General features: G+C 47.2%; 2 pseudogenes; both read right to left on the minus strand.

The window, feature by feature from the left end:
* Nucleotides 1-379: 379 nt before the first annotated feature.
* On the minus strand, nucleotides 380-1,194 carry LOC132231569 (phosphatidylinositol 4-kinase beta-like; annotated as a pseudogene).
* A 69-nt stretch (nucleotides 1,195-1,263) lies between these two features.
* On the minus strand, nucleotides 1,264-4,929 carry LOC132231615 (phosphatidylinositol 4-kinase beta-like; annotated as a pseudogene).
* Between the last annotated feature and the right edge of the window lie 17,494 nt (nucleotides 4,930-22,423).

The raw sequence follows: 22,423 nt of genomic DNA on the forward strand, positions 1-22,423 counted from the left end.
AAACAGAAACATCAATGATGAGAATCATTGATCAGCTGCCTCCTGCACACCCCCTACTGGGGATCAAGCCCAAATCCTGGGAATGTGCCCAGACCGAGAATCTAACCATGCTGGCATTCATAGGTCTTCTACACTCAAACACCAAGCCACACACCTGCTGGGGCTCATCATTCTTTTGTTAATCTTCACCTGAGGATATATTTCCCCCATTGATATTTAGAGAGAGTGGAAGGGAGGGGGAGAGATAGAAATGTCAATGTGAGAGAGACATTGATTGGTTGCCTCCTGCACATGTCCCAGTCGGGGATTGACCCTGCAACCAGGTACGTGCCCTTAACTGGAATCAAACCCATGACCCTTCTGTCTGAGGGCCAATACTCTAACCACTGAGCAACTGGTTAGAGCAAGCCTCATCATTCTTGTCACAGTGGGAAACAGTATTGGAACTGCCTGCCTCCTGCTCATGGGAGATATTGAATTGGGGCAGGTTTTCTACAGACCTGTGTGTCCCAGATTCAATTCTCAGGAATTGGTGGGGACATTGGTGGTGCTGAAGTTTTTGCATTCAAGGACTTCCACATAGATCAGGTAGGGAGTCTTGTCCTTGGAGTTGAGGACAGGATATGGACCATGTGGTGGCCAGAGCTAGTAGTGGGCAGTGAGACAGGGAGCTCACAGTTGAGCAGGGAGAGCTCTGAGATCAGCCACTGTGTTTTCTGCTCTTTGGAGGAAGGGGTGGGTTAAGGGTGGCGATTGCCATCAGGAATTTGATGAATTCTCATTAAGAGCCAGTCTGAAAGGCTCATACCATTCTCCACTTGGGGTTGCTGGCATTCGTTTCAGATTGCTGCTGAGACTTATGCTGGTGGTGGCATCTGACTTAGGACACTGGTGAACTCTTTTAGAGGGAGACAGCCCTGCCTATGTCAGGGACTGGACTCAAGGAAGGGTGGCTCCCTCTTTCAGTGAGCTGGCTTCAGCTCGCCTGAGATCATCTCCGTAGCTTGGTCCCACAGGAGTGTTGTTGAGTGGAAATGTGCATATCTGAAGAGTAGGCCCCAAGCAACAGGCACACTAGAGGGAAATATTAATGCTCTAGCAGCAACGGTGGGCTATGTAGGGCTTGATAGCATCATCCATGTCCTCATCCATGTGGATGTACATGGTAAACAACTGGGGCAAATGGAAGTCCATGTCCTTTCAACATCACTCATCATCAGAGAGATGCAAATTAAAACCACAATGAGATATCACTTCACACCATCAATAAATCTACAATGGGCAAATGTTGGTGAGGATGTGGAGAAAAGGGAACCCTTGTGTACTCTTTGTGGGAATGCAGATTGTTGCAGCCACTATGGAAAACAGTATGGAGGGTTCTCCAAAAAATTAAAATGAAACTGCCTTATGACCCAGTGATTCCATTTGTGGGTATATATCTGAAGAAACCCAAACACAAATTAAGTGTATATGCACCCCTATGTTCACTGTAGCATTATTTACAATTAGAGGCCCGGTGCACGAAGTTTGTGCATGGGGGTGGGGGAGTCCCTCAGGCCAACCTGTGTCCTCTTGCAATCCAGGACCCCTCAGAGGATGCTGGGCCTAAACTGGCAGTAGGACATCCCTCTCGCAATCCAGGACACTGCATGCACCAGTGACCATACTTTTCATACTGGTGAAAGGCATCTTGCTGTTGTAAGGGCAGCTACATTTTTTTGCCCTGATTTATAAAAAGTAGTTTCATACATGATCCTTCTGAGGCAGTAATACCATTTCCCCCATCTAATGGGTGGAAAAACTGAAGCAGAGAGAAGTTAAGTAATTGCTTTGTCATACAGTTATAAGTGTCAGAATCAGGCTGACCACAAAATGTGCAAGCCAGAGTCCATGCATGTCATCGCTGCATCATCCTGTTGTTGTTTTTTTCAGTGTTAGAGTAGCCTTGCCAGGTTTAATTTTTAAATCTAAGAGACTGTTTCCAATATATACTTGTAGGGTCCCTAGGCCTGGCAGCGGTCAGGGCCGATCTGTGGGGTGACTCTTAGGGCAGGGCGATCGGGGACCCCCCCCACTGGCACCTGCCTTGGCTGGTGGCCTGGCGCTGCCCACTGGCCGCCCTGCTCCCCAATCACCTCCACCAGTTGCCTCCCTCAGGGGGGCAGACACTCAACGGCAGGAGCTCCTGCATTGTCTGTCCCCCTGGTGGTCAGTGCGCACATAACGACCAGTTCTGCCAGTCATTCTGCCGTTTGGTCGATTTGCATATTAGGGTTTTATTATATAGGACTAGAGGCCCGGTGCACAAAAATCTGTGCACTGGTGGGGGGGTGTCCCTCAGCCCCACTTGTGCCCTCTCACAGTCTGGGACCCCTCGGGAGATAACGACCTGCTGGCTTAGGCCCGCTCCCAGGTGGCAGAGGGCAGGCCCAATCCCTAGGTGCAGTCCCTGGTTGGGCTCAGAGCAGGGCCGATTGGGGAGTTGGGGCACCACCCCCTGTCATGCACAGAGCAGGGCGGATTGGGAGGTTGCAATGCCACCCCCAGTCACGCTCAGGGTAGGGCCGATTGGGGGGTTGGGGCACTGCACCCTGTCACACTCAAGGCAGCGTCGATGGGGAGGTTGTGGCACCACCCCCTGTCACACAGAGCAGGGCTGATTAGGGGGTTGGGAAGCTGCCCCCTGTCACGCACAGAGCAGGGCCCATTGGGGTTGGGGAGCTCCCCCCTGTCACACACAGAGCAGGGCCGATCAGGGGGTTGGGGGGCTCCCCCGTGTCACGCACAGAGCAGGGCCCATCAGGGGGTTGGGGAGCTTTCCCCCCGTCACGCACAGAGTAGGGCAGATAGGGGAGTTGGGGCACCGCCCCCTGTCACGCACAGAGCAGGGCCCATCAGGGGGTTTGGGCACTCCCCCCTGTCACACTCAGGGCAGGGCCGATGGGGAGACTGCGGGCTACCCCGTCACACACAGAGCAGGGCCAATCAGGGGGTTGGGGAGCTCCCCCCTATCAGGCACAGAGCAGGGCCTATCAGGGGGTTGGGGCGCCTTCCCCTGTCAGGAACAGAGCAGGGTGGATAGGGAGATTGTGGCCCCGCCCCCTGGTGATCAGGGGGTTTGGGCGCTGCCCCCTGTCATGCTGCTCCAGGGGCCAGGAGGCCTCACGGCTCCGCTGACCCCAGTGCTGGGAGGCATATTAGCCTTTTACTATATAGGATAGAGGCCTGGTGCACAGGTGGGGGCCGGCTGGTTTGCCCTGAAGGGTGTCCCGGATCAGGGTGGGGGTCCCGCTTGGGTGCCTGGCCAGCCTGGATGAGGGGATGATGGCTGTTTGCAGCTGGTCACACCCCCTTCAGGGTGGGGGTCCCAACTGGGGTGCCTGGCCAGTCTGGGTGAAGGGCTGAGGGCCGTTTTCAGGCTGGCGGGCGACTGAAGCTCCCAACCTCTCCTTTTTTTCTTTCTTCTTTTTATTCTGGGATTTATTTGCCTTCTATGGCTGTCACTGGAACTGAGAGCCGGCTTTAGCTCTGAGGCTTGGCTCCAGCTATGAGACCTTGGCTGCTGATCTGGGTTTGTTTGGATTCTATAACTGAAACACTGTTTCAGCTCCATCTCCGAGGCCGGCCGGCTGAAAGCAGGTTTCTGGGGTTTGTTTAGGTTCTATAATTGCAACATTGTTTCTTAGACTGCAGCTCTGAGCCCAGCAGCGGCAGGCGGGGAACTTTGGCTTCCTCTGTCACTGGAGCAAGCAAGCCTCCTGTTCGCTTCAGCTGCCTGGCTGCCAGCCGCCATCTTGGTTGGCAGTTAATTTGCATATCTCGCTGATTAGCCAATGGGAAGGGTAGCGAAGTTATGGTTAATTACCATGTTTCTCTTTTATTATATAGGATAACCAAGATATGGAAGCATCCCAAGTGTCCATCAATAGATCAATGGCCCATCAATAGACAAGTGAATATAGATCAGGTGGTACATATATATACAATGAAATATTACTTGGCCATAAAAAAGAATGAAATCTTACCATTTGTGACAGCATGGGTGGACCTAGAAAGTATTATGCTAAGAGAAATAAGTCAGAAAAAGACAAGTATCATGTGATTTCACTTATATGTGGACAAAATAAAGTTGAAACACTCATAGCACAGGGAGTGGACTAGCAGTTGCCAGAGGGGAGGGGAATTGGGGAACTGGGTGAAAGAGGTGAAGGGATTAAGAGGTACAAATTGGTAGTTGCAAAATAGTCATAGGTATATAAAGTATAGCATGGGGAATATAGTCAATAATATTGTGAAAACTATTGTGCCACGTGAGTAATTGAAATATTGGGGAAGAAACACTTTGTAAAGTATATAATTGTCTAACCACTATTCTGTTCACCGGGAACCAATGCAAAATTGTGAAAGTAAACTGTAATTGAAAAAAAAAGTCCACATTCTGATTGTGAAAGCAGAAGAGCCAGTTGTTGATGTAGGCTTGTAGTCTAGGCTCCTTGGAGTTATACAGCTATAAAACGGCCATGGACATCTCAGAGTTTTCACTCAGTCTCAGCAGCCAAGATGTTGTTTTGCCACTGCCTTCTTGCTCTCTTGGCTGTGCTGGAGGCCACAATGGCCCCCATCTCTCTTCCTCCTCTCTTATCTGGGCAGATGGATCATCCAGGCAGCGGATCTCACTGTGCACACCATCTGCATTAACCAACTCCAGTGGGATGCCTCTGCTAGAGACAGCCATACCTCCATGCAAAAGCTTGACCCTCTCCAGCACCTCCTGGCAGGCCTTTTGGGCCACTTCGGGTTCAATTTCTAACAGGTCTCCACCCCTCTCCATGATGACACTTAGCAAGGAGCCCCCATTATTCCCTTGTGGGCCAAAAGTGGGCTCAGAAGTTGGCCTCAGGGGGCAGGCTCCACTACCATATCTCCCATAGCCACAGCCAGACTTTGAGCTTAAAAACTCCACAGGACCCCTGTTGAGCAGATGCTGGTGTTTTGGGTCGTTCGTGCTGCCAACACTGCCACCTTAGTGGCAGTGTAGTTGCTCCAGGTTCCATTGGCTACCTGTGGTTCCCTGACAGTGGCCACAGGGTTTGCCTCTAAAAGGTAATTTTATTTTTCTATTAAATTTGTTGGGGTGACATTATTATACAGGTCTCAAGTGCACAATTCTACAACACATCATCAGTACACTGTATTGTGTGTTCACCACACCAAGTCTTGGTCCATCACCATTTATGTCCCCTGTACCTTCCTCCACCTTCCCCCACTTCTCCTCCCCATCCCCACAATCACCACACTGTTTTCTGTGTCCATTTGCCGGAAGCTTGTCCATCTTGGTTGCTTGACACAGTCGCTGCAGGGAAGAAACATCTGCACAGCATATGTTTCAAGGGACCTGGCGTATATGGCATACTGTTCTTACTATGTTTGCTCCCTTTCTTGGCGCTATGTGTTTTAACCAAGGTCACCTCTCCGAGAAAGGTTGTTTCCCCAGGTAGGGATTTTTCCCTGAAGTTAGGGAATAAAACCCCTTAACTAAGTGCCAGGCGGGTAGTTAATCACTTTAACTACGAACAATCACACTTAAGCTACATAATCTTTACTCCCTGGAATGGAGATAAGAAACGCCCGAACCTTTGGAATAGAAATTGATAGTATTAAAATCAACTGGCATAAATACAGATGTAACAAGACAATAAAACACAGAACTTGGCTGGAAAACCTGGCTACAGAACCTGGCGAGAACCTGGCTATGCTGATCAACTGAAGGCTGCCTCCGTGTCCTTCCTTCTTCGCCGACTCTGTCCACACCTTTGGGAACCCCTGGACCTGCTGGGGCTGGACCCCAACATCCATTGATTTTTTCTTTTTGTTTCTTTTTGGTTCTATCCCTCTACTCACCCCCTACCCCACCTCTCCTCCCCTGAGAGCTGTCAACCTGCTCTCTATGAGTCTGTTTTTATTTTGCTTGTTAGTTCGTTGCATTCATTAGATTTCAAATATAAGTGAAATCATATGGTACTTGTCTTTCTCTGAATCGGCTTATTTCACTTAGCATAATGCTCTTCAGGTCCATTAAAAGGTAATTTTATTTTTTAAATATGTTTTTACTAATTTTTAGAGAGGAGGGAGATGAAGAGAGAGAAACAGATGAGAAATGATCAGCTGGCTCCTGCACTCCCACTACTGGGGATCAAGCCCACAATCCAGGCCTGTGCCCTGACTGAGAATTGAACCAGTGACCTCTTGGTGCATTCATGGTATGATGCTCAACCAACAAACCACACCAGCCAGGGCTAAAAGGTAATTTTTATTATTTTTTTAATATATATTTTTATTGATTTCAGAGAAGAAGGAAGTAGGAAAGAGAGATAGAAACATCAATGATGAGAGAGAATCATTGATAGACTGCCTCCTGCATGCCCCCTACTGGGGATCGAGCCCACAACCTAGGTATGTGCTCTGACTGGAATCAAACCTTGACCTCCTGATTCATAGGTCAACTCTCAACCACTGAGCCATGCTGGCCAGGCTAAAAGGTAATTTTAATTACTGTATCACACATTTGGGTTTTACACCATCGGAATGGGGAGGAGGGATTTTTTTGACATTCTCATACATGGATACATAATCACATTTACTTTATTTTTAAAAATATATATTTTATTGATTTTTTTACAGAGAGGAAGGGAGAGGGATAGAGAGCCAGAAACATCGATGAGAGAGAAACATCCATCAGCTGCCTCCTGCACACACCCTACTGGGGATGCGCCCTATAAGTAGCTGAAAAAGGACCATGTCAGTAATCATGGGCTCTTAACATATAGGAGAAAGGCCAAATGTTACAATGGCTTCTGCTCTTAAGGTCATGGGAAGAGCCTGAGGAGGGAACATAGTGATTCACAACTATCTACAAAGGTGAAATTAGTGCTATGATGGTCTTCATGCCACAAACATTTACTGAACAGGTACTAAGCATTGTGTCAGGTACTGAAGTTAGAACGGGACAAACAGAATTGGAGCCCGGAGAAACTGGAGGTAGGGGCACAATACAACTATATTGTATAGCAGTAGAGTTAACACTTAATGAGGATTTTCAATTAGGGTAATAGCAGTAGAAATGGAAAGAGATTAATTTTGATTAAGTTACATCCTTGAGTTGTAGTTATCTAATTTGGTGAGGGGGAATAAGAACTCTTGGAAGGCCCTTTTTACAGATATGAGTGATGGTGCCATTCATAGGAAAACAGGAGTCAACAAGAAGAGGAGCTTGGTGCCCTGACCAGTTTGGCTCAGTGGATAGAGCGTCGGCCTGCAGACTCAAGGGTCCCAGGTTCGATTCTGGTCAGGGGCATGTACCTTGGTTGCGGGCGCATCCCCAGTGGGGGGTGTGCAGGAGGCAGCTGATGGATGTTTCTCTCTCATCGATGTTTCTAACTCTCTATCCCTCTCCCTTCCTCTCTGTAAAAAAATCAATAAAATATTTAAAAAAAAGAAGAGGAGCTTGGTATGTGGTGGAGGAGTTACTGCATTGATCCTGATCCTATTAGATCTCAAGTATTAGTGGGCAGAGTAGGCCTAGAAATCTGAAAAGAGGCAGAGATTATGAAGGAAGGCCATTTGGAGACAGTTGTGAAGTCTGTTAATGGCTAACGTTAGAGGGAAATAGGAGAGTTAACTTTTTATTACATAAAATTTAAAACATAAAATAGAGAAGTATTATAAATTCTTATAAACTCAACACTCCACTCTTCATCTGTATCCTCAGTAACCCCAACTCCAAATATTTTGAATCAAATCTCAGGCATTATGTCATTTCATCTGTAAATAAATATATTGGAATATCTCAAAAAATACATACACACACACACAACCATAATAAAGAAAGACTTAAACTTTAAAAAAGAATCCTCACCTGAGACTATGTTTAGAGAGACGAAGGGAGGGAGATGATAGATGATGATGATAGATAGATAGATAGATAGATAGATAGATGATAGATAGATAGATAGATAGATAGATAGATAGATAGATAGATAGATAGATGTTGTGCCCAGATTTCAAGGTACCCAAAAAGCCGACCAAGGAGCCAGCGAGTCCAATGCAAAAGCAAAGAGTCCTTCATTTCGAACTAGTTCGGCTCCCCAACCACACTCACCGATGCAACGGTGAGCCCAGTGGCAGAGAGAGACCGAAGCCTGATGGGGGGGGGGGGGGAGTTATAGGAGGGTGGAGTAAAGGCAGGAGAGGGGACTGTGGGCCCTGCCGATTGGCCAGGCGCGAGTTGGTGTCTCATTACACAGGATGTAGTCATATTGATGGCGTGCACTTCCCTTGATTATCATTGGTTAGTCCAGAGAAATCCTGGGCGTGGCCAGCAGGGGCCTGGGCCTCCGGGAAGAAGTCCCCCCCCCCCCAGCACATGGCTCTGCCCAAAAATGGAGGACCCAGGGCAAGATGGAGGGCGCAGTCCTCACCCCTACCAGGGCGAGCTGAGCCCGGGCTCCAGGGGCCAGTCCAGTTGCCGGGGGTCCAGCAGATCGACCAGTTCCAGCCCAGAGAGGAAGTCCACGTCCTCCATCTCGTCCCCGGGGGTGCCGGCAATCGCCTCCTCCTCCATCTCCTCGGGTGAGGGCATGCGCCCCGCCCCGCCACTGCTGCTGCCGCGCGGGTCCGGGTCCGGGGGCGGCGGGCGGGTGGCGGCCTGCGCCAGGCTCCCACCGTGGGCTGGGGAGTCGGTGCCCAAGGCCACCAGCAGCGTGGTCAGGCTGTGCCTCATGGGGCCCGGCGGCCTGCCCACATAGGCCCTGTGACGACTCGCCCTTTCAATAGATAGATAGATAGATAGATAGATAGATAGATAGATAGATAGATAGATAGATAGATAGATACATAGATACATAGATACATAGATACATAGATACATAGATACATAGATACATCAATTGGCTACCTCCCACATGCACCCCAATGAGGAACAGAACCTGCAATCTAGGTATGTGCCTTGACTGGGACTCTAATCCACAATCATTTGGTGTACGGGAGACAATGCTCCAACCCACTGAACCACCTGGGGAATGACTAAACTTTTTTTTTAAAGAAAGTTTTGGTTGTGGTCTTTTTTCCTTCAAATAAAAATATCTTTATTAGTTTTTTTCCATTATAAAGAATATATGCTCATGAAACAATAAAAGAAAGTACAAGAATAAACACCTGAAATTTTGCCACCCAGTTATAATCATGACTAGTATTTTGGTGACCATATTTCTAAATGTTTCTTTGTTGTGGACATTTAAGTACTTTTGCATGTTGTTTTACAAACCTGTTTTTCTCCCCTCTGCTTGGTCAAGGCTATTATTTTCTATGTTGATAAATGTAAGTCTCTTGCTCTTTAATGGGGCACAGTATTCCATGGTATGGATATTTCAGTTTGGGTGATGGCTTTTGTAATGATTTGTTCAGTAAGGTATAATTTCCATGGAATCAAATGTGCAAATGTTAAGTGCACAGCTTGAGTTCTTTTTTTTTTTTTTTAATATATTTTTATTGATTTTTCACAGAGAGGAAGGGAGAGAGATAGAAAGTTAGAGACATCGATGAGAGAGAAACATCGATCAGCTGCCTCCTGCACATCTCCCACTGGGGATGTGCCCGCAACCCAGGTACATGCCCTTGACCGGAATCGAACCTGGGACCTTTCAGTCCGCAGGCCGAAGCTCTATCCACTGAGCCAAACCGGTTTCGGCCACAGCTTGAGTTCTTAATTTGTAATCTGGAATCATGAATGGAGGACTTTTAAAAGCCGTGTGTGTGTGTGTGTGTGTGTGTGTGTGTGTGTGTGTGTGTGTGTGAAGATTAAATAAAGTGAAGTTGTCAGCATACAGATATGTTCAACAAATGTTAGTTTTTCTGCCATGAATTAAGGGAGTTCAAGGCCAAATTATAGGAGGTGAAGAAATTATCTTAGGCAATGAGGGAGGAGGGCTCCTGAAGAATGATTCTCGAGAGAGTGATGGGAAAGATGGTGAGGGTTGAATGAGATTTGGGATTTCTTTTACATGCTGGAGATTTTTACTATGTAGCTGGATAGAACTGATAGCTGGAAAATGTTACTGTTTCCTTTGCATCTTAAGTTCTGTTGAGATTTCTAAATTTAATTTTTACCTAAGTCATTTGTGCTTTTAGAAACAGATGGCTATTCTAATTAGTTTTTTGTAAATGCTAACCTTTAAACTCATTAAAGTTTGTTACAGCAACACCTTAGACTGCCTTTTAAATCACATTATTTATCTCCTTTATCTCTAAAATAAGGGTTGCAAACTATGGCCCCTGGGCCAAATCTAGCTCACCACCTGTTTTTGTACAGCTGGCAAGCTAAGAATTGTTTTTATATTTTTTAATTTATATTTTTAAAATCAATAAACAATATTTCATGACATGGGATAACCATATGAAATTTAGAATTTATTGTCCATAAATAAAGTTTTATTGGAACACCACCTACACATTCATTTGCATATTATCAATGGCTGCTTTTTAAAAATTGTAAAGTACACATAAAATTTACTATCTTAAATTTTAAGTGTACAACTCAGTGGCATTAAGTACGTTCACATTGTTGTACAATATCTATGGCTGCTTTTGCACTACAATGGCAGAGTTGAGTAGTTGGAACAAAAACTGCATGGTCTACAAAGTCAAAAATATTTTTAACCTTAGCCATGTATGTGGGAGGCCGCCCATTGTCTTCACTAGCAGAGAAGTGCAAACTAGGATCCTGGAATGCTGGTGACCCTTGAACCCATGGCAAGGGCCTGAGTTATGCACCGATTGTCTAGTCCTAACAATGGAGGCTCAAGCTATTTCCTGATCAAATAGTCTCAGAGTAAAACCTTCTAATATTTACTGACCTTTAAGATAGCCTGTCTGTTACTGCAATTACCTGCCTGACTAAGGGCTATATGTTTAACCAAATTTGAATAAAAGGCTAGCGAGGCCTGGGCACCAGTGGAAGTCCTTCCCCTTGAGTTGGACTTGCCCGCCTGTACCCCCAATATTACCAAATTATCTCATCTCTTCTCTTTCATTTGCGTGTGGCTCCTCTTCCAGATCCTGAACCCTGAACCACGCGGGACGTGGGGGAACAAACATACACAATGTATACAAGTTTCCCAACCTCTAATCTAAAATAATAGAAATCATTTTCAGAGCAAGCAAACATCTAAACCACAAGTCTATTACTAAGAGGCAAAGATGACTAGATAAATCTACTGATAAATTTCTTACTCCCATCAAATGTCTATGCATTCTCCACCACCCCACCTCATCCCCTATCCCTGCCATTAAATCAAGTTGAATTGGTACCTTTGCTGTGCTGGAGAAAATAGGTACATCTTTTTGCTTGATGGATTCTAGCTTTACCTAAAATAAGTAGATAGTAAATATTTTTTAATCTTTTTTTATTATTGATTTTTCACAGAGAGGAAGGGAGAGAGATAGAGAGCCAGAAACATTGATCAGCTGCCTCCTGCACATCTCCCACTGGAGATGTGCCAGCAACCCAGGTACATGCCCTTGACCAGAATCGAACCTGGGACCCTTCAGTCCACAGGCCGATGCTCCATCCACTGAGCCAAACCGGTTTCGGCAATACTGTTTGCAATTTTAAAAGGATCCTTCCACAGATCGATAATGGCTTCTTACCTAACAGAATGGGGTCTCTAGCTTTTTCTTTCCCTATTCTTTATTTTGAAAAATTTCAGACCAATTAAAGTTTTGCTACATTTGTTTTATACCTAGTATATATACACACTTTTTTTCTCAACTATTTGAAAGTAAGTTGCAGACATGACTCTTTATCCTTAAATACTTAAGTAGACATCTAAAAATAAGAACTTTCTCTTCCTATATAACCACAATACTGTTAATATGCTTCAAGAAGTTTGGCATAAAATATATACATTTTATTATTTTATTTTGTCTTATTCACCTTTTTAAAAAATCTTTATTGTTGAGAGTATTACAGATGTCCCCTTTATTCACCCCATTGCCCCTCTCCACCTAGTTCCTGCCCCGTCCCAAGCCTTCACTACCCTATTGTCTGTGTCCATAGGTAGTGCATATCTACACTAATAAAATACAAACATGCAAATTGACAGTACCTTTGCTATGCCTTGAGCCACACCCACCAGCCAATCAGAGCGACTATATGCAAATTAACCCAACCAAGATGACGGCTGGCAGCCACGGAGCTGGATCAAGTAGGAGGCTTGGTTGCCCCATTGATGGAGGAAGCCAAGCTTCCCGCCTGCTGCGGCCGGCTCTGAGCTCCACTCAAGGCAACAAAGTTTCAATTATAGAAGACAAATAAACCCCAGATACCTGCTTTCAACCGGCCGTGGCCACGGAGCTGAGCGAGCAGGAGGCTTGGGTTGCCCCTGGCGATGGAGGAAGCCAAGCTTCCCACCCGCCCTGGCCGGCTCTGAGCTCCACTCAAGGCTACAAAGTTTCAATTATAGAAGGTAAATGAATCCCAGAATAAAAAAGAAAAGAAAAAAAGGAGAGGCTGGGAGCTTCCATCGCTGGGGTCTTGGCCAGCCTGAAAACAGCCATCAGCCCCTCACCCAGGCTGGCCAAACCCTCATGGAGTGAGGGTCCCCACTGGGGTGGCCTTGACCAGCCTGCAAACAGCCATCAGCCCCTCACCCAGGCTGGCCAGGCCCCCCAGTGGGGGCCCCCACCCTGAAGGGGGTGTGACCAGCCTGCAAACAGCCATCAGCCCCTGACGCAGGTTGGCCAGGCACCCCAGTGGGACCCCCACCCTGAAGAGGGTGTGACCAGCTGCAAACAGCCATCAGCCCCTCACCCAGGCTGGCCAGGCACCCCAGCAGGACCCCCACCCTGATCTGGGACACTCTTCAGGGCAAACAAGCCGGCCCCCACCTGTGCACCAGGCCTCTATCCTATATAATAAAAGAGTAATATGCAAATTGGCCCTAACAGCAGAACAACTGGGAATGACTGGTCACTATGACACACACTGACCACCAGGGGGAAGATGGCTCAATGCAGGAGCTGTCTCCTGGTGGTCAGTGTGCTCCCAAAGGGGGAGCTCTGCTCAGCCGCAAGCCAGGCTGATGGCTGCCAGCACAGCGGTGGTGGCAGGAGCCTCTCCCGCCTCCTCAGCAGCACTAACGATGTCCAACTGCAGCTTAGGTCTGCTCCCTGCTGGTAAGTGGACATGCCCCGAGGGCTGCCAGGCTGCCAGAGGGATGTCTGTCTGCCAGCTTGGGCCCGATCCCCCAGGGAGCGGGCCTAAGCCAGCAGGTGGACATCCTCTGAGGGGTCCCAGACTGCAAGAGGGCATAGGCTGGGCTGAAGGACCCCCCACCCCCCGAGTGCACAAATTTTTGTGCATTGGGCCTCTAGTCCTATATAATAAAAGCGTAGTATGCAAATTGTCCCCTCAACCAGGAGTTTGTCCGGGAGTTCGACCAGGGGGCAGGGCTGGCCAGGGAAGGGAAGGAGACCTAGCCAGCAGCTGGCAGCTGCCAGGGACCCTACCGGTGCTCAAATTTTGTGCACTGGGCCTCTAGTGTGCATATAAGATCTTTGGTTAATCTCTTGCCACCCCCATCCCCATTCATCTGAGATTCATCAGTCTGTTTCCATGCCTCTGATTCTATTTTATTCATCAGTTTATTTTGTGCATTAGATTTCTTGCTCACTTGCTTTGATTTTTAGATTCAATTGTTGATAGATATGTATTTCCATTTTATTGTTCATATTTTTTATCTTTTTCCTTTCCTATTCTTTTTTCTTCTTCCTCTTCTTTCTCTTCTTAAAGAATACCCTTCAACATTTCATGTAATACTGGTTTGGTGATGATGAACTCCTTTAGCTTTTTCTTGTCTGTGAAGCTCTTTATCTGACCTTCAATTCTAAATGATAGCTTTGCTGGGTAGAGAATCTTGGTTGCGGGTCCTTGCTATTCATCACTTGGAATATTTCTTGATACTATCTTCTGGCCTGCAAAATTTCTGTTGAGAAATCAGCTGACAGTCGTATGGGTGCTCCTTTGTAGGTAACTAACTGCTTTTCTCTTGCTGCTTTTAAGATTCTCTCTTTGTCCTTAGGGGAGGCTAGGGGACTGTCTAGGGCGGGGGGATAAAATGGATACATATGTAATACCCTTTGTAATACTTTAAGCAATAAAAAATAAAAAAAAATAAAGGAAATTATCATCAATAAAAAAAAAAAGATTCTCTTTGTCTTTGACCCTTGGCATTTTAATTATGATATGTCTTGGTGTGGACCCCTTTGGGTTTCTCTTGTTTGGGATTTTCTATGCTTCCTGGTCTTGTAAGTCTATTTATTTCATCAAGTAGGGGAAGTTTTCTGTCATTATTTCTTCAAATAGATTTTCAATATCTTGCTCTCTCTCTTCTCCTTCAAATGTTGGTACATTTGAAGTTGCCCCAGAAGCTCCTTACATTATCTTCATATTTTTTTTATTCTTTTTTCTTTTTGATCTTCTGATTGGGTGTTTTTTGCTTCTCATATTTCAAATCATTGGTTTGATTATCAGAATCCTCTACTCCCTTGAAAGTCTCTCTAAGTCCCTTGACACTCTCATTAATTCCCTTGAAGCTTTTATTAAGTTCCTTGAAACTCTCATTAAGGTCCTTGAATAATCTTATAACCATTGTTTTGAACTCTGTATCCAGTAGTTTGCTTGCTTCCATTCTTTTCATTTGTGACATGTTTGTCTCCACATTTTGGCTGGTTCTCTGCATTTGTTTCTATGTATTGGGTAGGGCTGTTATCTCTCCTGGTGTTGGTAGAGAGGCCTTGTGTAGTAGGTGTCCTGTAGGGCCAAATGGCTCAGCCCCCCCAGTCACCTGACCTGAGTACTCTAGGTGTGCCCCTGTGTGGGCTGTGTGCACAGTCTTGTTGTAGCTGAGTTTTGATTGCTCTTGGTGTCACTGGGAGGAATTGTCCTGCAGACCATTTGGCTGTGAGGACCAGCTGTGTCTGCAATGGAAGAGCTGCTAAGCAGGAGACACCCCTATGAAGCAGGACTTGCTTCAAGGGGACTTTGGTGCTCACTGAGTCTGCCCCTTGAGTGTGTTGCTTGTGGATGGTGTAGAGCTGTAATCTGCTATGATCTAAAGCTATCCACTGGGTGCACTGGCCCTGGGGCCTCCATGGAAATGCAAAATCAGTCACTGCTTGGGGCCACATGGCAGGAGCTACAGAGTGATCTGCAGATGGCTGCTACTTGTATTGGATAGGAAGTGCCCAGATGAAGCCCAACTGTGAGGCAAGGCAGGCTGGTGCTAGTGCTGGATCTTGGGCATTTTGAAGGACCTCTTTGTGGAAGTGTCCATTTAGGTCCTTTACTCATATTTCACTTGGGTTGTTTATCTTCCTTTTGTTGAGTTGTATGAGTAATTTATATATTTTAGTAATTAACCCCTTATCAGATGTATCACTGACAAATAGCTTCTCCCATGCGGTGGTTCCCTGTACATTTTGGAGATTAAACCCTTATCGGAGATAACATTGGCAAATATGTTCTCCCATGCAGTGGGCTTTCTTGTCGTTTTGTTGAAGGTTTCTTTTGCTGTGCAGAAGCTTTTTATTTTGATGTAGTCCCATTTGTTTATTTTCTCTTTAGTTTCCATTGCCCTAGGAGCTGTATCAGTAAAGATATTGCTACCACATGTCTGATATTTTGCTGCCTACAGATTCTTCTAAAAATTTTATGGTTTCCCATCTTACATTTAAGTCCTTTATCCATTTTGAGTTTATTTTTGTGTATGGTGTAAGTTGGTGATCTAGTTTCATATTTTTGCATGACTCTGTCCAATTGTCCCAACACCATTTATTTAAGAGTCTGTCTTAACTCCATTGTATGCTCCTTTGTCAAATATTAATTGAGAATAATGGCTTGGGTCAATTTGTGGGTTCTCTATTTGGTTCCATTGGTCTATATGTCTCTTCCTGGGCCAATACCAGGCATTTTTGAGACTAGTGGCTTTGTAGTATAGCTTGATATCTGGTATTGTGATCCCTCCAACTTTGTTCTTCTTTCTCAGGATTGCTGCAGCTATTTGGGGTCTTTTTTATTCCATATGAATTTTTGGAGAGTTTGTTCTAGGTCTGTGAAATATTCCGTTGGCATCTTAATGGAGATTGCATTGAATCTATAGATTGCTTTGGGTAATGTAGACATTTTAATGATGCTGATTCTACCAATCCATGAACACAGTATATTCTTCCATTTGTTTATCTTCCTCTATCTTTTTTTTTCAACGTCCTATAGTTTTCCTCATATAGGTCTTTTCGTTCCTTTGTTAAGTTTATTCCTAGGTATATTCATTTTTTTGTCGCAATGGTAAATGGGATTATGTTTTTAGTTTCTCTTTCTGTGAGTTCATTATTGGTGTATAAAAAGCCATAGATTTTTGGGTGTTAATTTTGTATCGTGCTACATTGCCAAATTCATTTATTAAGTCTAGTAGTTTTTTTATGGAGTCTTTGGGATTTTCTATGTACAATATCATGTCATCTGCGAATAATGACAGTTTTACTTCTTCTTTTCCAATTTGGATGCCTTTTATTTCTTCTTCTTGTCTAATTGCTATAGCTAGCACTTCCAGTACTATGTTGAACAGTAGTGGTGAAAGTGGGCATCTTACCTTGTTCCTGTTCTGAGGGGAAATGGTTTTAGTTTTTGCACATTGAGTATGTTGTTGGCTGTAGGTTTGTCATATATAGCCTTTATTATGTTGAGATATGCTCCCTCTATTTCAACTTTGCTGAGAGGTTTTATCAAAAATGGGTGTTGGATTTTGTAGAATGCTTTTTCTGCGCCTATGGATAGGATCATGTGATACTGTCTTTCAGTTTGTTTATGTGATGTAGCATGTTTATTGATTTGCGATTATTGTACCAGCCTTGCATCCCTGGAATAAAGTGCATTTGATCATGGTGTATGATCTTATTTATCTAATCTAATAAAACACAAACATGAAAATTGACCATACCTTCGCTATGCCTTAAGCCACACCCACCAACCAATCTGAGCAACTGTATGCAAATTAACCCAACCAAGACGGCGGCCAGCGGTCACGGAGATGAAGTGAGCAGGAGGCTTGCTTGCTCCAGTGATGGAGGAAGTCAGCCTGCCACCGGCTCTCAGCTCCACTCAAAAGCAACAAAGGTGCAATTATAGAAGGTAAATAAACCCCAGATACATGCTTTCAGCCGGCCGTGGCCACGGAGCTGGAGCTCAGCTCTCAGCTCCACTGAAGGCAACGAAGTTTCAATTATAGAAGGTAAATAAATCCCAGAATAAAAAAAGAAGAAGAGGCTGGGAACTTCCATTGCCAACGGGCTTGGCCAGCCTGAAAACGGCCCTCAGCCCCTCACCCAGGCTGGCCAGGCACCCCAGCGGGGACCCCCACCCTGATCCAGGACACCCTTCAGGGCAAACCAGCCGGCCCCCAACTGTGCACCAGGCCTCTATTCTATATAATGAAAAGGTAATATACAAACTGACCCTAACAGCAGAACGACTGGGAATGACTGGTTACTATGACACACTGACCACCAGGGGGCAGATGCTCAATGCAGGAGCTGCCCCCTGGTGGTCACTGTGCTCCCACAGGGGGAGCTCTGCTCAGCCACAAGCCAGGCTGATGGCTGCCAGTACAGCGGTGGTGGTGGGAGCCTTTCCCGCCTCCTCAGCAGTGCTAAGGATGTCCGACTGCAGTTTAGGCCTGCTCCCCGCTGGCAAGTGGACATCCACTGAGGGCTCCCAGGCTGCCAGAGGGATGTCTGATTACCAGCTTAGGCCCAATCCCCCAAGAAGCAGGCCTAAGCCAGCAGGTGGTCATCCCCTGAGAGGTCCCTGACTGCAAAAGGGCACAGGCCGGGCTAAGGGACCCCCCCCACACACAGTGCACAAATTTTTGTGCACCGGGCCTCTAGTATATATATAAAAGCCAAAGCAACCAAACGACCAGATGACCGGTCAACCGGTTGCGATGATATGCACTGACCACCAGGGGACAGGCACTCAACGCAGGAACTGCCCCCTGGTGGTCAGTGGGCTTCCACAGCCAACCTCCCATGGCTGACCAACCTCCTGTGGTCCCTCCCCTCCAGCTGGCTGGCCCTGATGGACCCTGATCACCAGCCAGGCCAAGGGACCCCACCTGTGCACGAATTCATGCACTAGCTCTCTAGTATATCCTATCTAATAAAAGAGAAACATGGTAATTAGCGTACAACCGCTACCCTTCCCATTGGCTAATCAGGGTGATATGCAAATTAACTGCCAGCTAAGATGGCGGCTGGCAGCCAGGCAGCTTAAACTGAACATGAGGCTTGCTTGCTTCAGTGACGGAGGAGTCCAACATTCCCCGCCTGCCTTGCCGGCCTCTTAGCCTGCAGTTTGGACATTGTAACAAATATAGAAGCTAAACAAAACCCCAGAAACCTGCTTTCAGCGAGCCCAGGATCTCAGAGCTGGAGTTGATACAGCATTTCGATTATAGAACTGAAACAAACCAGATGCCTACTTTCAGCAGCTGAGGCCTCAGAGCTGGAGCCAAGCCTCAGAGCTAAAGCTGGCCCAGAATAAAAAAAAAAAAAGAAAAAAGGAGCTGTTGGGAGCTTCAGTCCCAGCCTGAAAACAGCCCTCAGCCCTCACCCAGACTGGCCAGGCATCCCAGTCGGGACCCCCACCCTGAAGGGTGTGTGACCAGCTGCAAACAGCCATCATCCCCTCATCCAGGCAGCCAGGCACCCCAGTGGGGACCCCCACCCTGATCCAGGACACCTTTCAGGGCAAACCAGCCAGCCCCCACGCATGCACCAGGCCTCTATTCTATATAGTAAAAGGGTAATATGCCACCCAGGACCGGGATCAGCGGAGCCGAGAGGCCTCCCAAAACCGGGATCAGCGTGACAGGGGGCAGCGCCCAAACCCCCTGATTGCCATGTGGCTCTGTGTGTGACAGGAGGCGGGGCCACAACCTCCCTATAGGCCCTGCTCTGTTCCTGACAGGGGAAAGCGCCCCAACCCCCTGTCAGCCCTGCTCTGTGCTGAATAGGGGGGAGCTTCCCAACCCCCTGATCGCCCTGCGGCTCTGTGTGTGACAGGGTGTGGCGCCCTAACCCCCACACCCCACGAGCCCTACTCTGTGTGTGACGGGGTAGAGCCATAACCTCCCCATCGGCCCTGCCCTGAGTGTGACAGTGGCAGCGCCCCAACCCCCTGATCGGCCCTGCTCTGTGGGTGACAGGGGGGAGCTCCCCAACCCCCTGATGGACCCTGCTCTGTGCGTGACAGGGGAAAGCTCCCCAACCCCCTGATAGACCCTGCTCTGTGTGTGACAGGGGGGGCTCCCCAACCCCCTGATCGGCCCTGCTCTGTGCGTGACAGGGTGCAGCGCCCCAACCCCCATCCCCCACGGGACCTGCTCTGTGACAGGATAGAGCCAAAACCTCCCCATCGGCACTGCCCTGTGTGTGAGAGTGGCGGCACCCCAATCCCCTGATCTGCCCTGCTCTGTGGGTGATAGAGGGCGGCGCCCCAACCCCCTCCCCCCGCCCAAGGGCCCTGCTCTGTGTGTGATGGGGTACAGCCATAACTTCCCCATCGGCCCTGCCTTGAGTGTGACAGTGGCAGTGCCCCAACCCCCTGATCGGCCCTGCTCTGTGGGTGACAGAGGGTGGCGCCCCAACCCCCTGATCTGCCCTGCTCTGTCTGTGACAGGAGGCAGTGCCCCAACTCCCCAATCGGCCCTACTCTGTGAGTGAGAGGGGGGAGCTCCCCAACCCCCTGATGGGCCCTGCTCTGTGTGTGACGGGGGGAGCTCCCCAACCCCCTGATCGACCCTGCTCTGTGTGTGACAGGGTAAGGAGCCCTAACCCCCCTGATGGGCCCTGCTCTGCGCGTGACAGGGGCCAGCGCCCCAACCCCCTGATTGGCCCTGCTCTGTCCGTGACAGGGGGTGGTGCTGCAACCTCCCCATCAACCCTGCCTTGAGTGTGACAGGGGGCGGTGCCCCAACCCCCCAATCGGCCCTACCCTGAGCGTGACTGAGGGTGGCATCGCAACCTCCCAATCCACCTTGCTCTGTGCATGACAGGGGGTGGCGCCCCAACTCCCCAATTGGCCCTGCTCTGAGCCCAACCAGGGGCTGCACCTAGGGATTGAGCCTGCCCTCTGCCACCCGGGAGCAGGCCTAAGCCCGCAGGGCGTTATCTCCCGAGGGGTCCCAGACTGTAAGAGGGCACAGGCCAGGCTGAGGGACCCTCTCTTCCCCCCTGAGTGCTCAAATTTTTGTGCACGGGGCCTCTAGTATATATATAAAAGCCTAAGCGACCAAACAAATGACTGGTCGACTGGTAGCTATGATGCGCACTGACCACCAGGGGGCAGACGTTAAATACAGCAGCTGCCCTCTGGTGGTCAGTGCACTCCCACAGTGGGAGTGCCGCTCAACTGACAAACTGGTGGGTGGCCCACCAGCCCGGCAGCAGCCTCTCATTCCCTCAGCAGTCCTGCAGGTCCAATCTCCGGAGAATGGGCCAGGCACCGACAGACTGGCGCCACCAGCAAGATCCTGACAGCACCACCAGCCTTCTTGAAGTTGGCCTCGAGCACCACAGCCTCTTCCCCTCCCTGGACGCTCCACAAGGAAGAAACGATATAAAGGCAGCCATCAGGTGTCTGCCAACAACCAGTGCGAAAGTCAGTGGGATGGATCCAGATCCCAGTCTGATCCCAGTCTGGCAAGGGTGTCCCACCAACCGCCAAGAGAGCTGATCGAATCCCAGCTTCCCCCACCCCCTCAGGACGGGCACCAGATGCAGGGCTTATGGCTGGCGAGCACTGCTGTGGCAGTGCAAGCCTCTCCCAATCAGGACTGACTGGCAGGAGACCACAGCAAGTACAGCTAGGCTGAGAGCAGCAGGCAGGAGTGGCAGGCCGCTTTGGACTGCCAGTTTTTGGCCTAATCCCCGCAGGCCAAACTGAGGGACCCTACCCATGCACGAATTCATGCACTGGACCTCTAGTTTTAATATATTGCTTGATGCAATTTGCTAATATTTTGTTGAGCATTTTAGCATCTATGTTCATCAAGGATATGGGCCTGTAATTCTCTTTCTTTGTAGTGTCTATCTGGTTTTGGAATTAGGATAATACTGGCCTCATAAAAAGAGTTTGGAAGTGTTCCTTCCTCTTGGCTTTTCTGAAATAGTTTGAGGAGTATAGTGTTAGTTCTTCTTTGAATGTTTGGAAAAACTCCCCTGTGAATCCATCCAGACCTGGGCTTTTGTTTGGTGGAAGTTTTTTTTTATTATTACTGCTTCTATTTTATCAGTTGTTATTGGCCTATTCAGGCTTTCTAATTCATCCTGATTCAGTTTTTGGAGATTACATTTTTCTAGAAATTTGTCTATTTCATCCACATTGTCCAGCTTGTTGGCATATAGTTTTTCACAGTATTGTCTTACAATCCTTTGTATTTCTGTGGTGTCCGTGGTTACTTCTCCACTTTCATTTACAATTTTACTTATTTGGGTCCTCTCTCTTTATTTCTTGATGAGTCTGGCTAATGGTTTATCAATTTTGTTTATCCTTTCAAAGAACCAGCTCTTGGTTTCATTGATTTTTATTTTTATTTTTAGTCTCTATGTTGTTTATTTCTGCTCTAATATTATTATTTCCTTCCTTCCACTAATTCTGGGCTTTTCTTGTTGTTCTCTTTCTAGTTCTTTAAGTTGTAGGGTTAAATAGTTTATTGCTGATTTTTCTTGTTTTTTGAAGTATGCCTGTAGTGCTATGAATTTCCCTCTCAGGACTGCTTTTGCTGTGTCCCAGAGATTTTGGGTTGCGTGTTCATTTTCATTTGTTTCCAGGAAGTTTTTTATTTCTTTCTTGATCTCATTGATAACCCATTCATTGTTTAATAATATGCTATTTAGCCTCCATGTATTTGAATGTTTTTGGGTGTTTTTCTGTAGTTTATTTCTAATTTCATTTCACTGTGATCTGAGAAGATGCTTGATATGATTTCAGTCTTCTTGAACTTGTAGAGACTTGGTTTGTGTCCGAACATGTGGATTCTCTTTGTATATGATCCATGTGCACTTGAGAAGAATGTATATTCTGCTGCGTTGGGATGAAATGTTCTATAAATGTCTATTAAATCCATCTAATCCAGTGTTTCCTTTATCTTTTTTTTTAAATATATTTTATTGATTTTTTACAGAGAGGAAGGGAGAGAGACAGAGAGTTAGAAACATCGATGAGAGAGAAACATCGATCAGCTGCCTCCTGCACATCTCCTACTGGGGATATGCCCGCAACCCAGGTACATGCCCTTGACCGGAATCGAAC

Source organism: Myotis daubentonii, chromosome 1 (assembly GCF_963259705.1).
Source record: "Myotis daubentonii chromosome 1, mMyoDau2.1, whole genome shotgun sequence".
NCBI lineage: Eukaryota > Metazoa > Chordata > Mammalia > Chiroptera > Vespertilionidae > Myotis > Myotis daubentonii.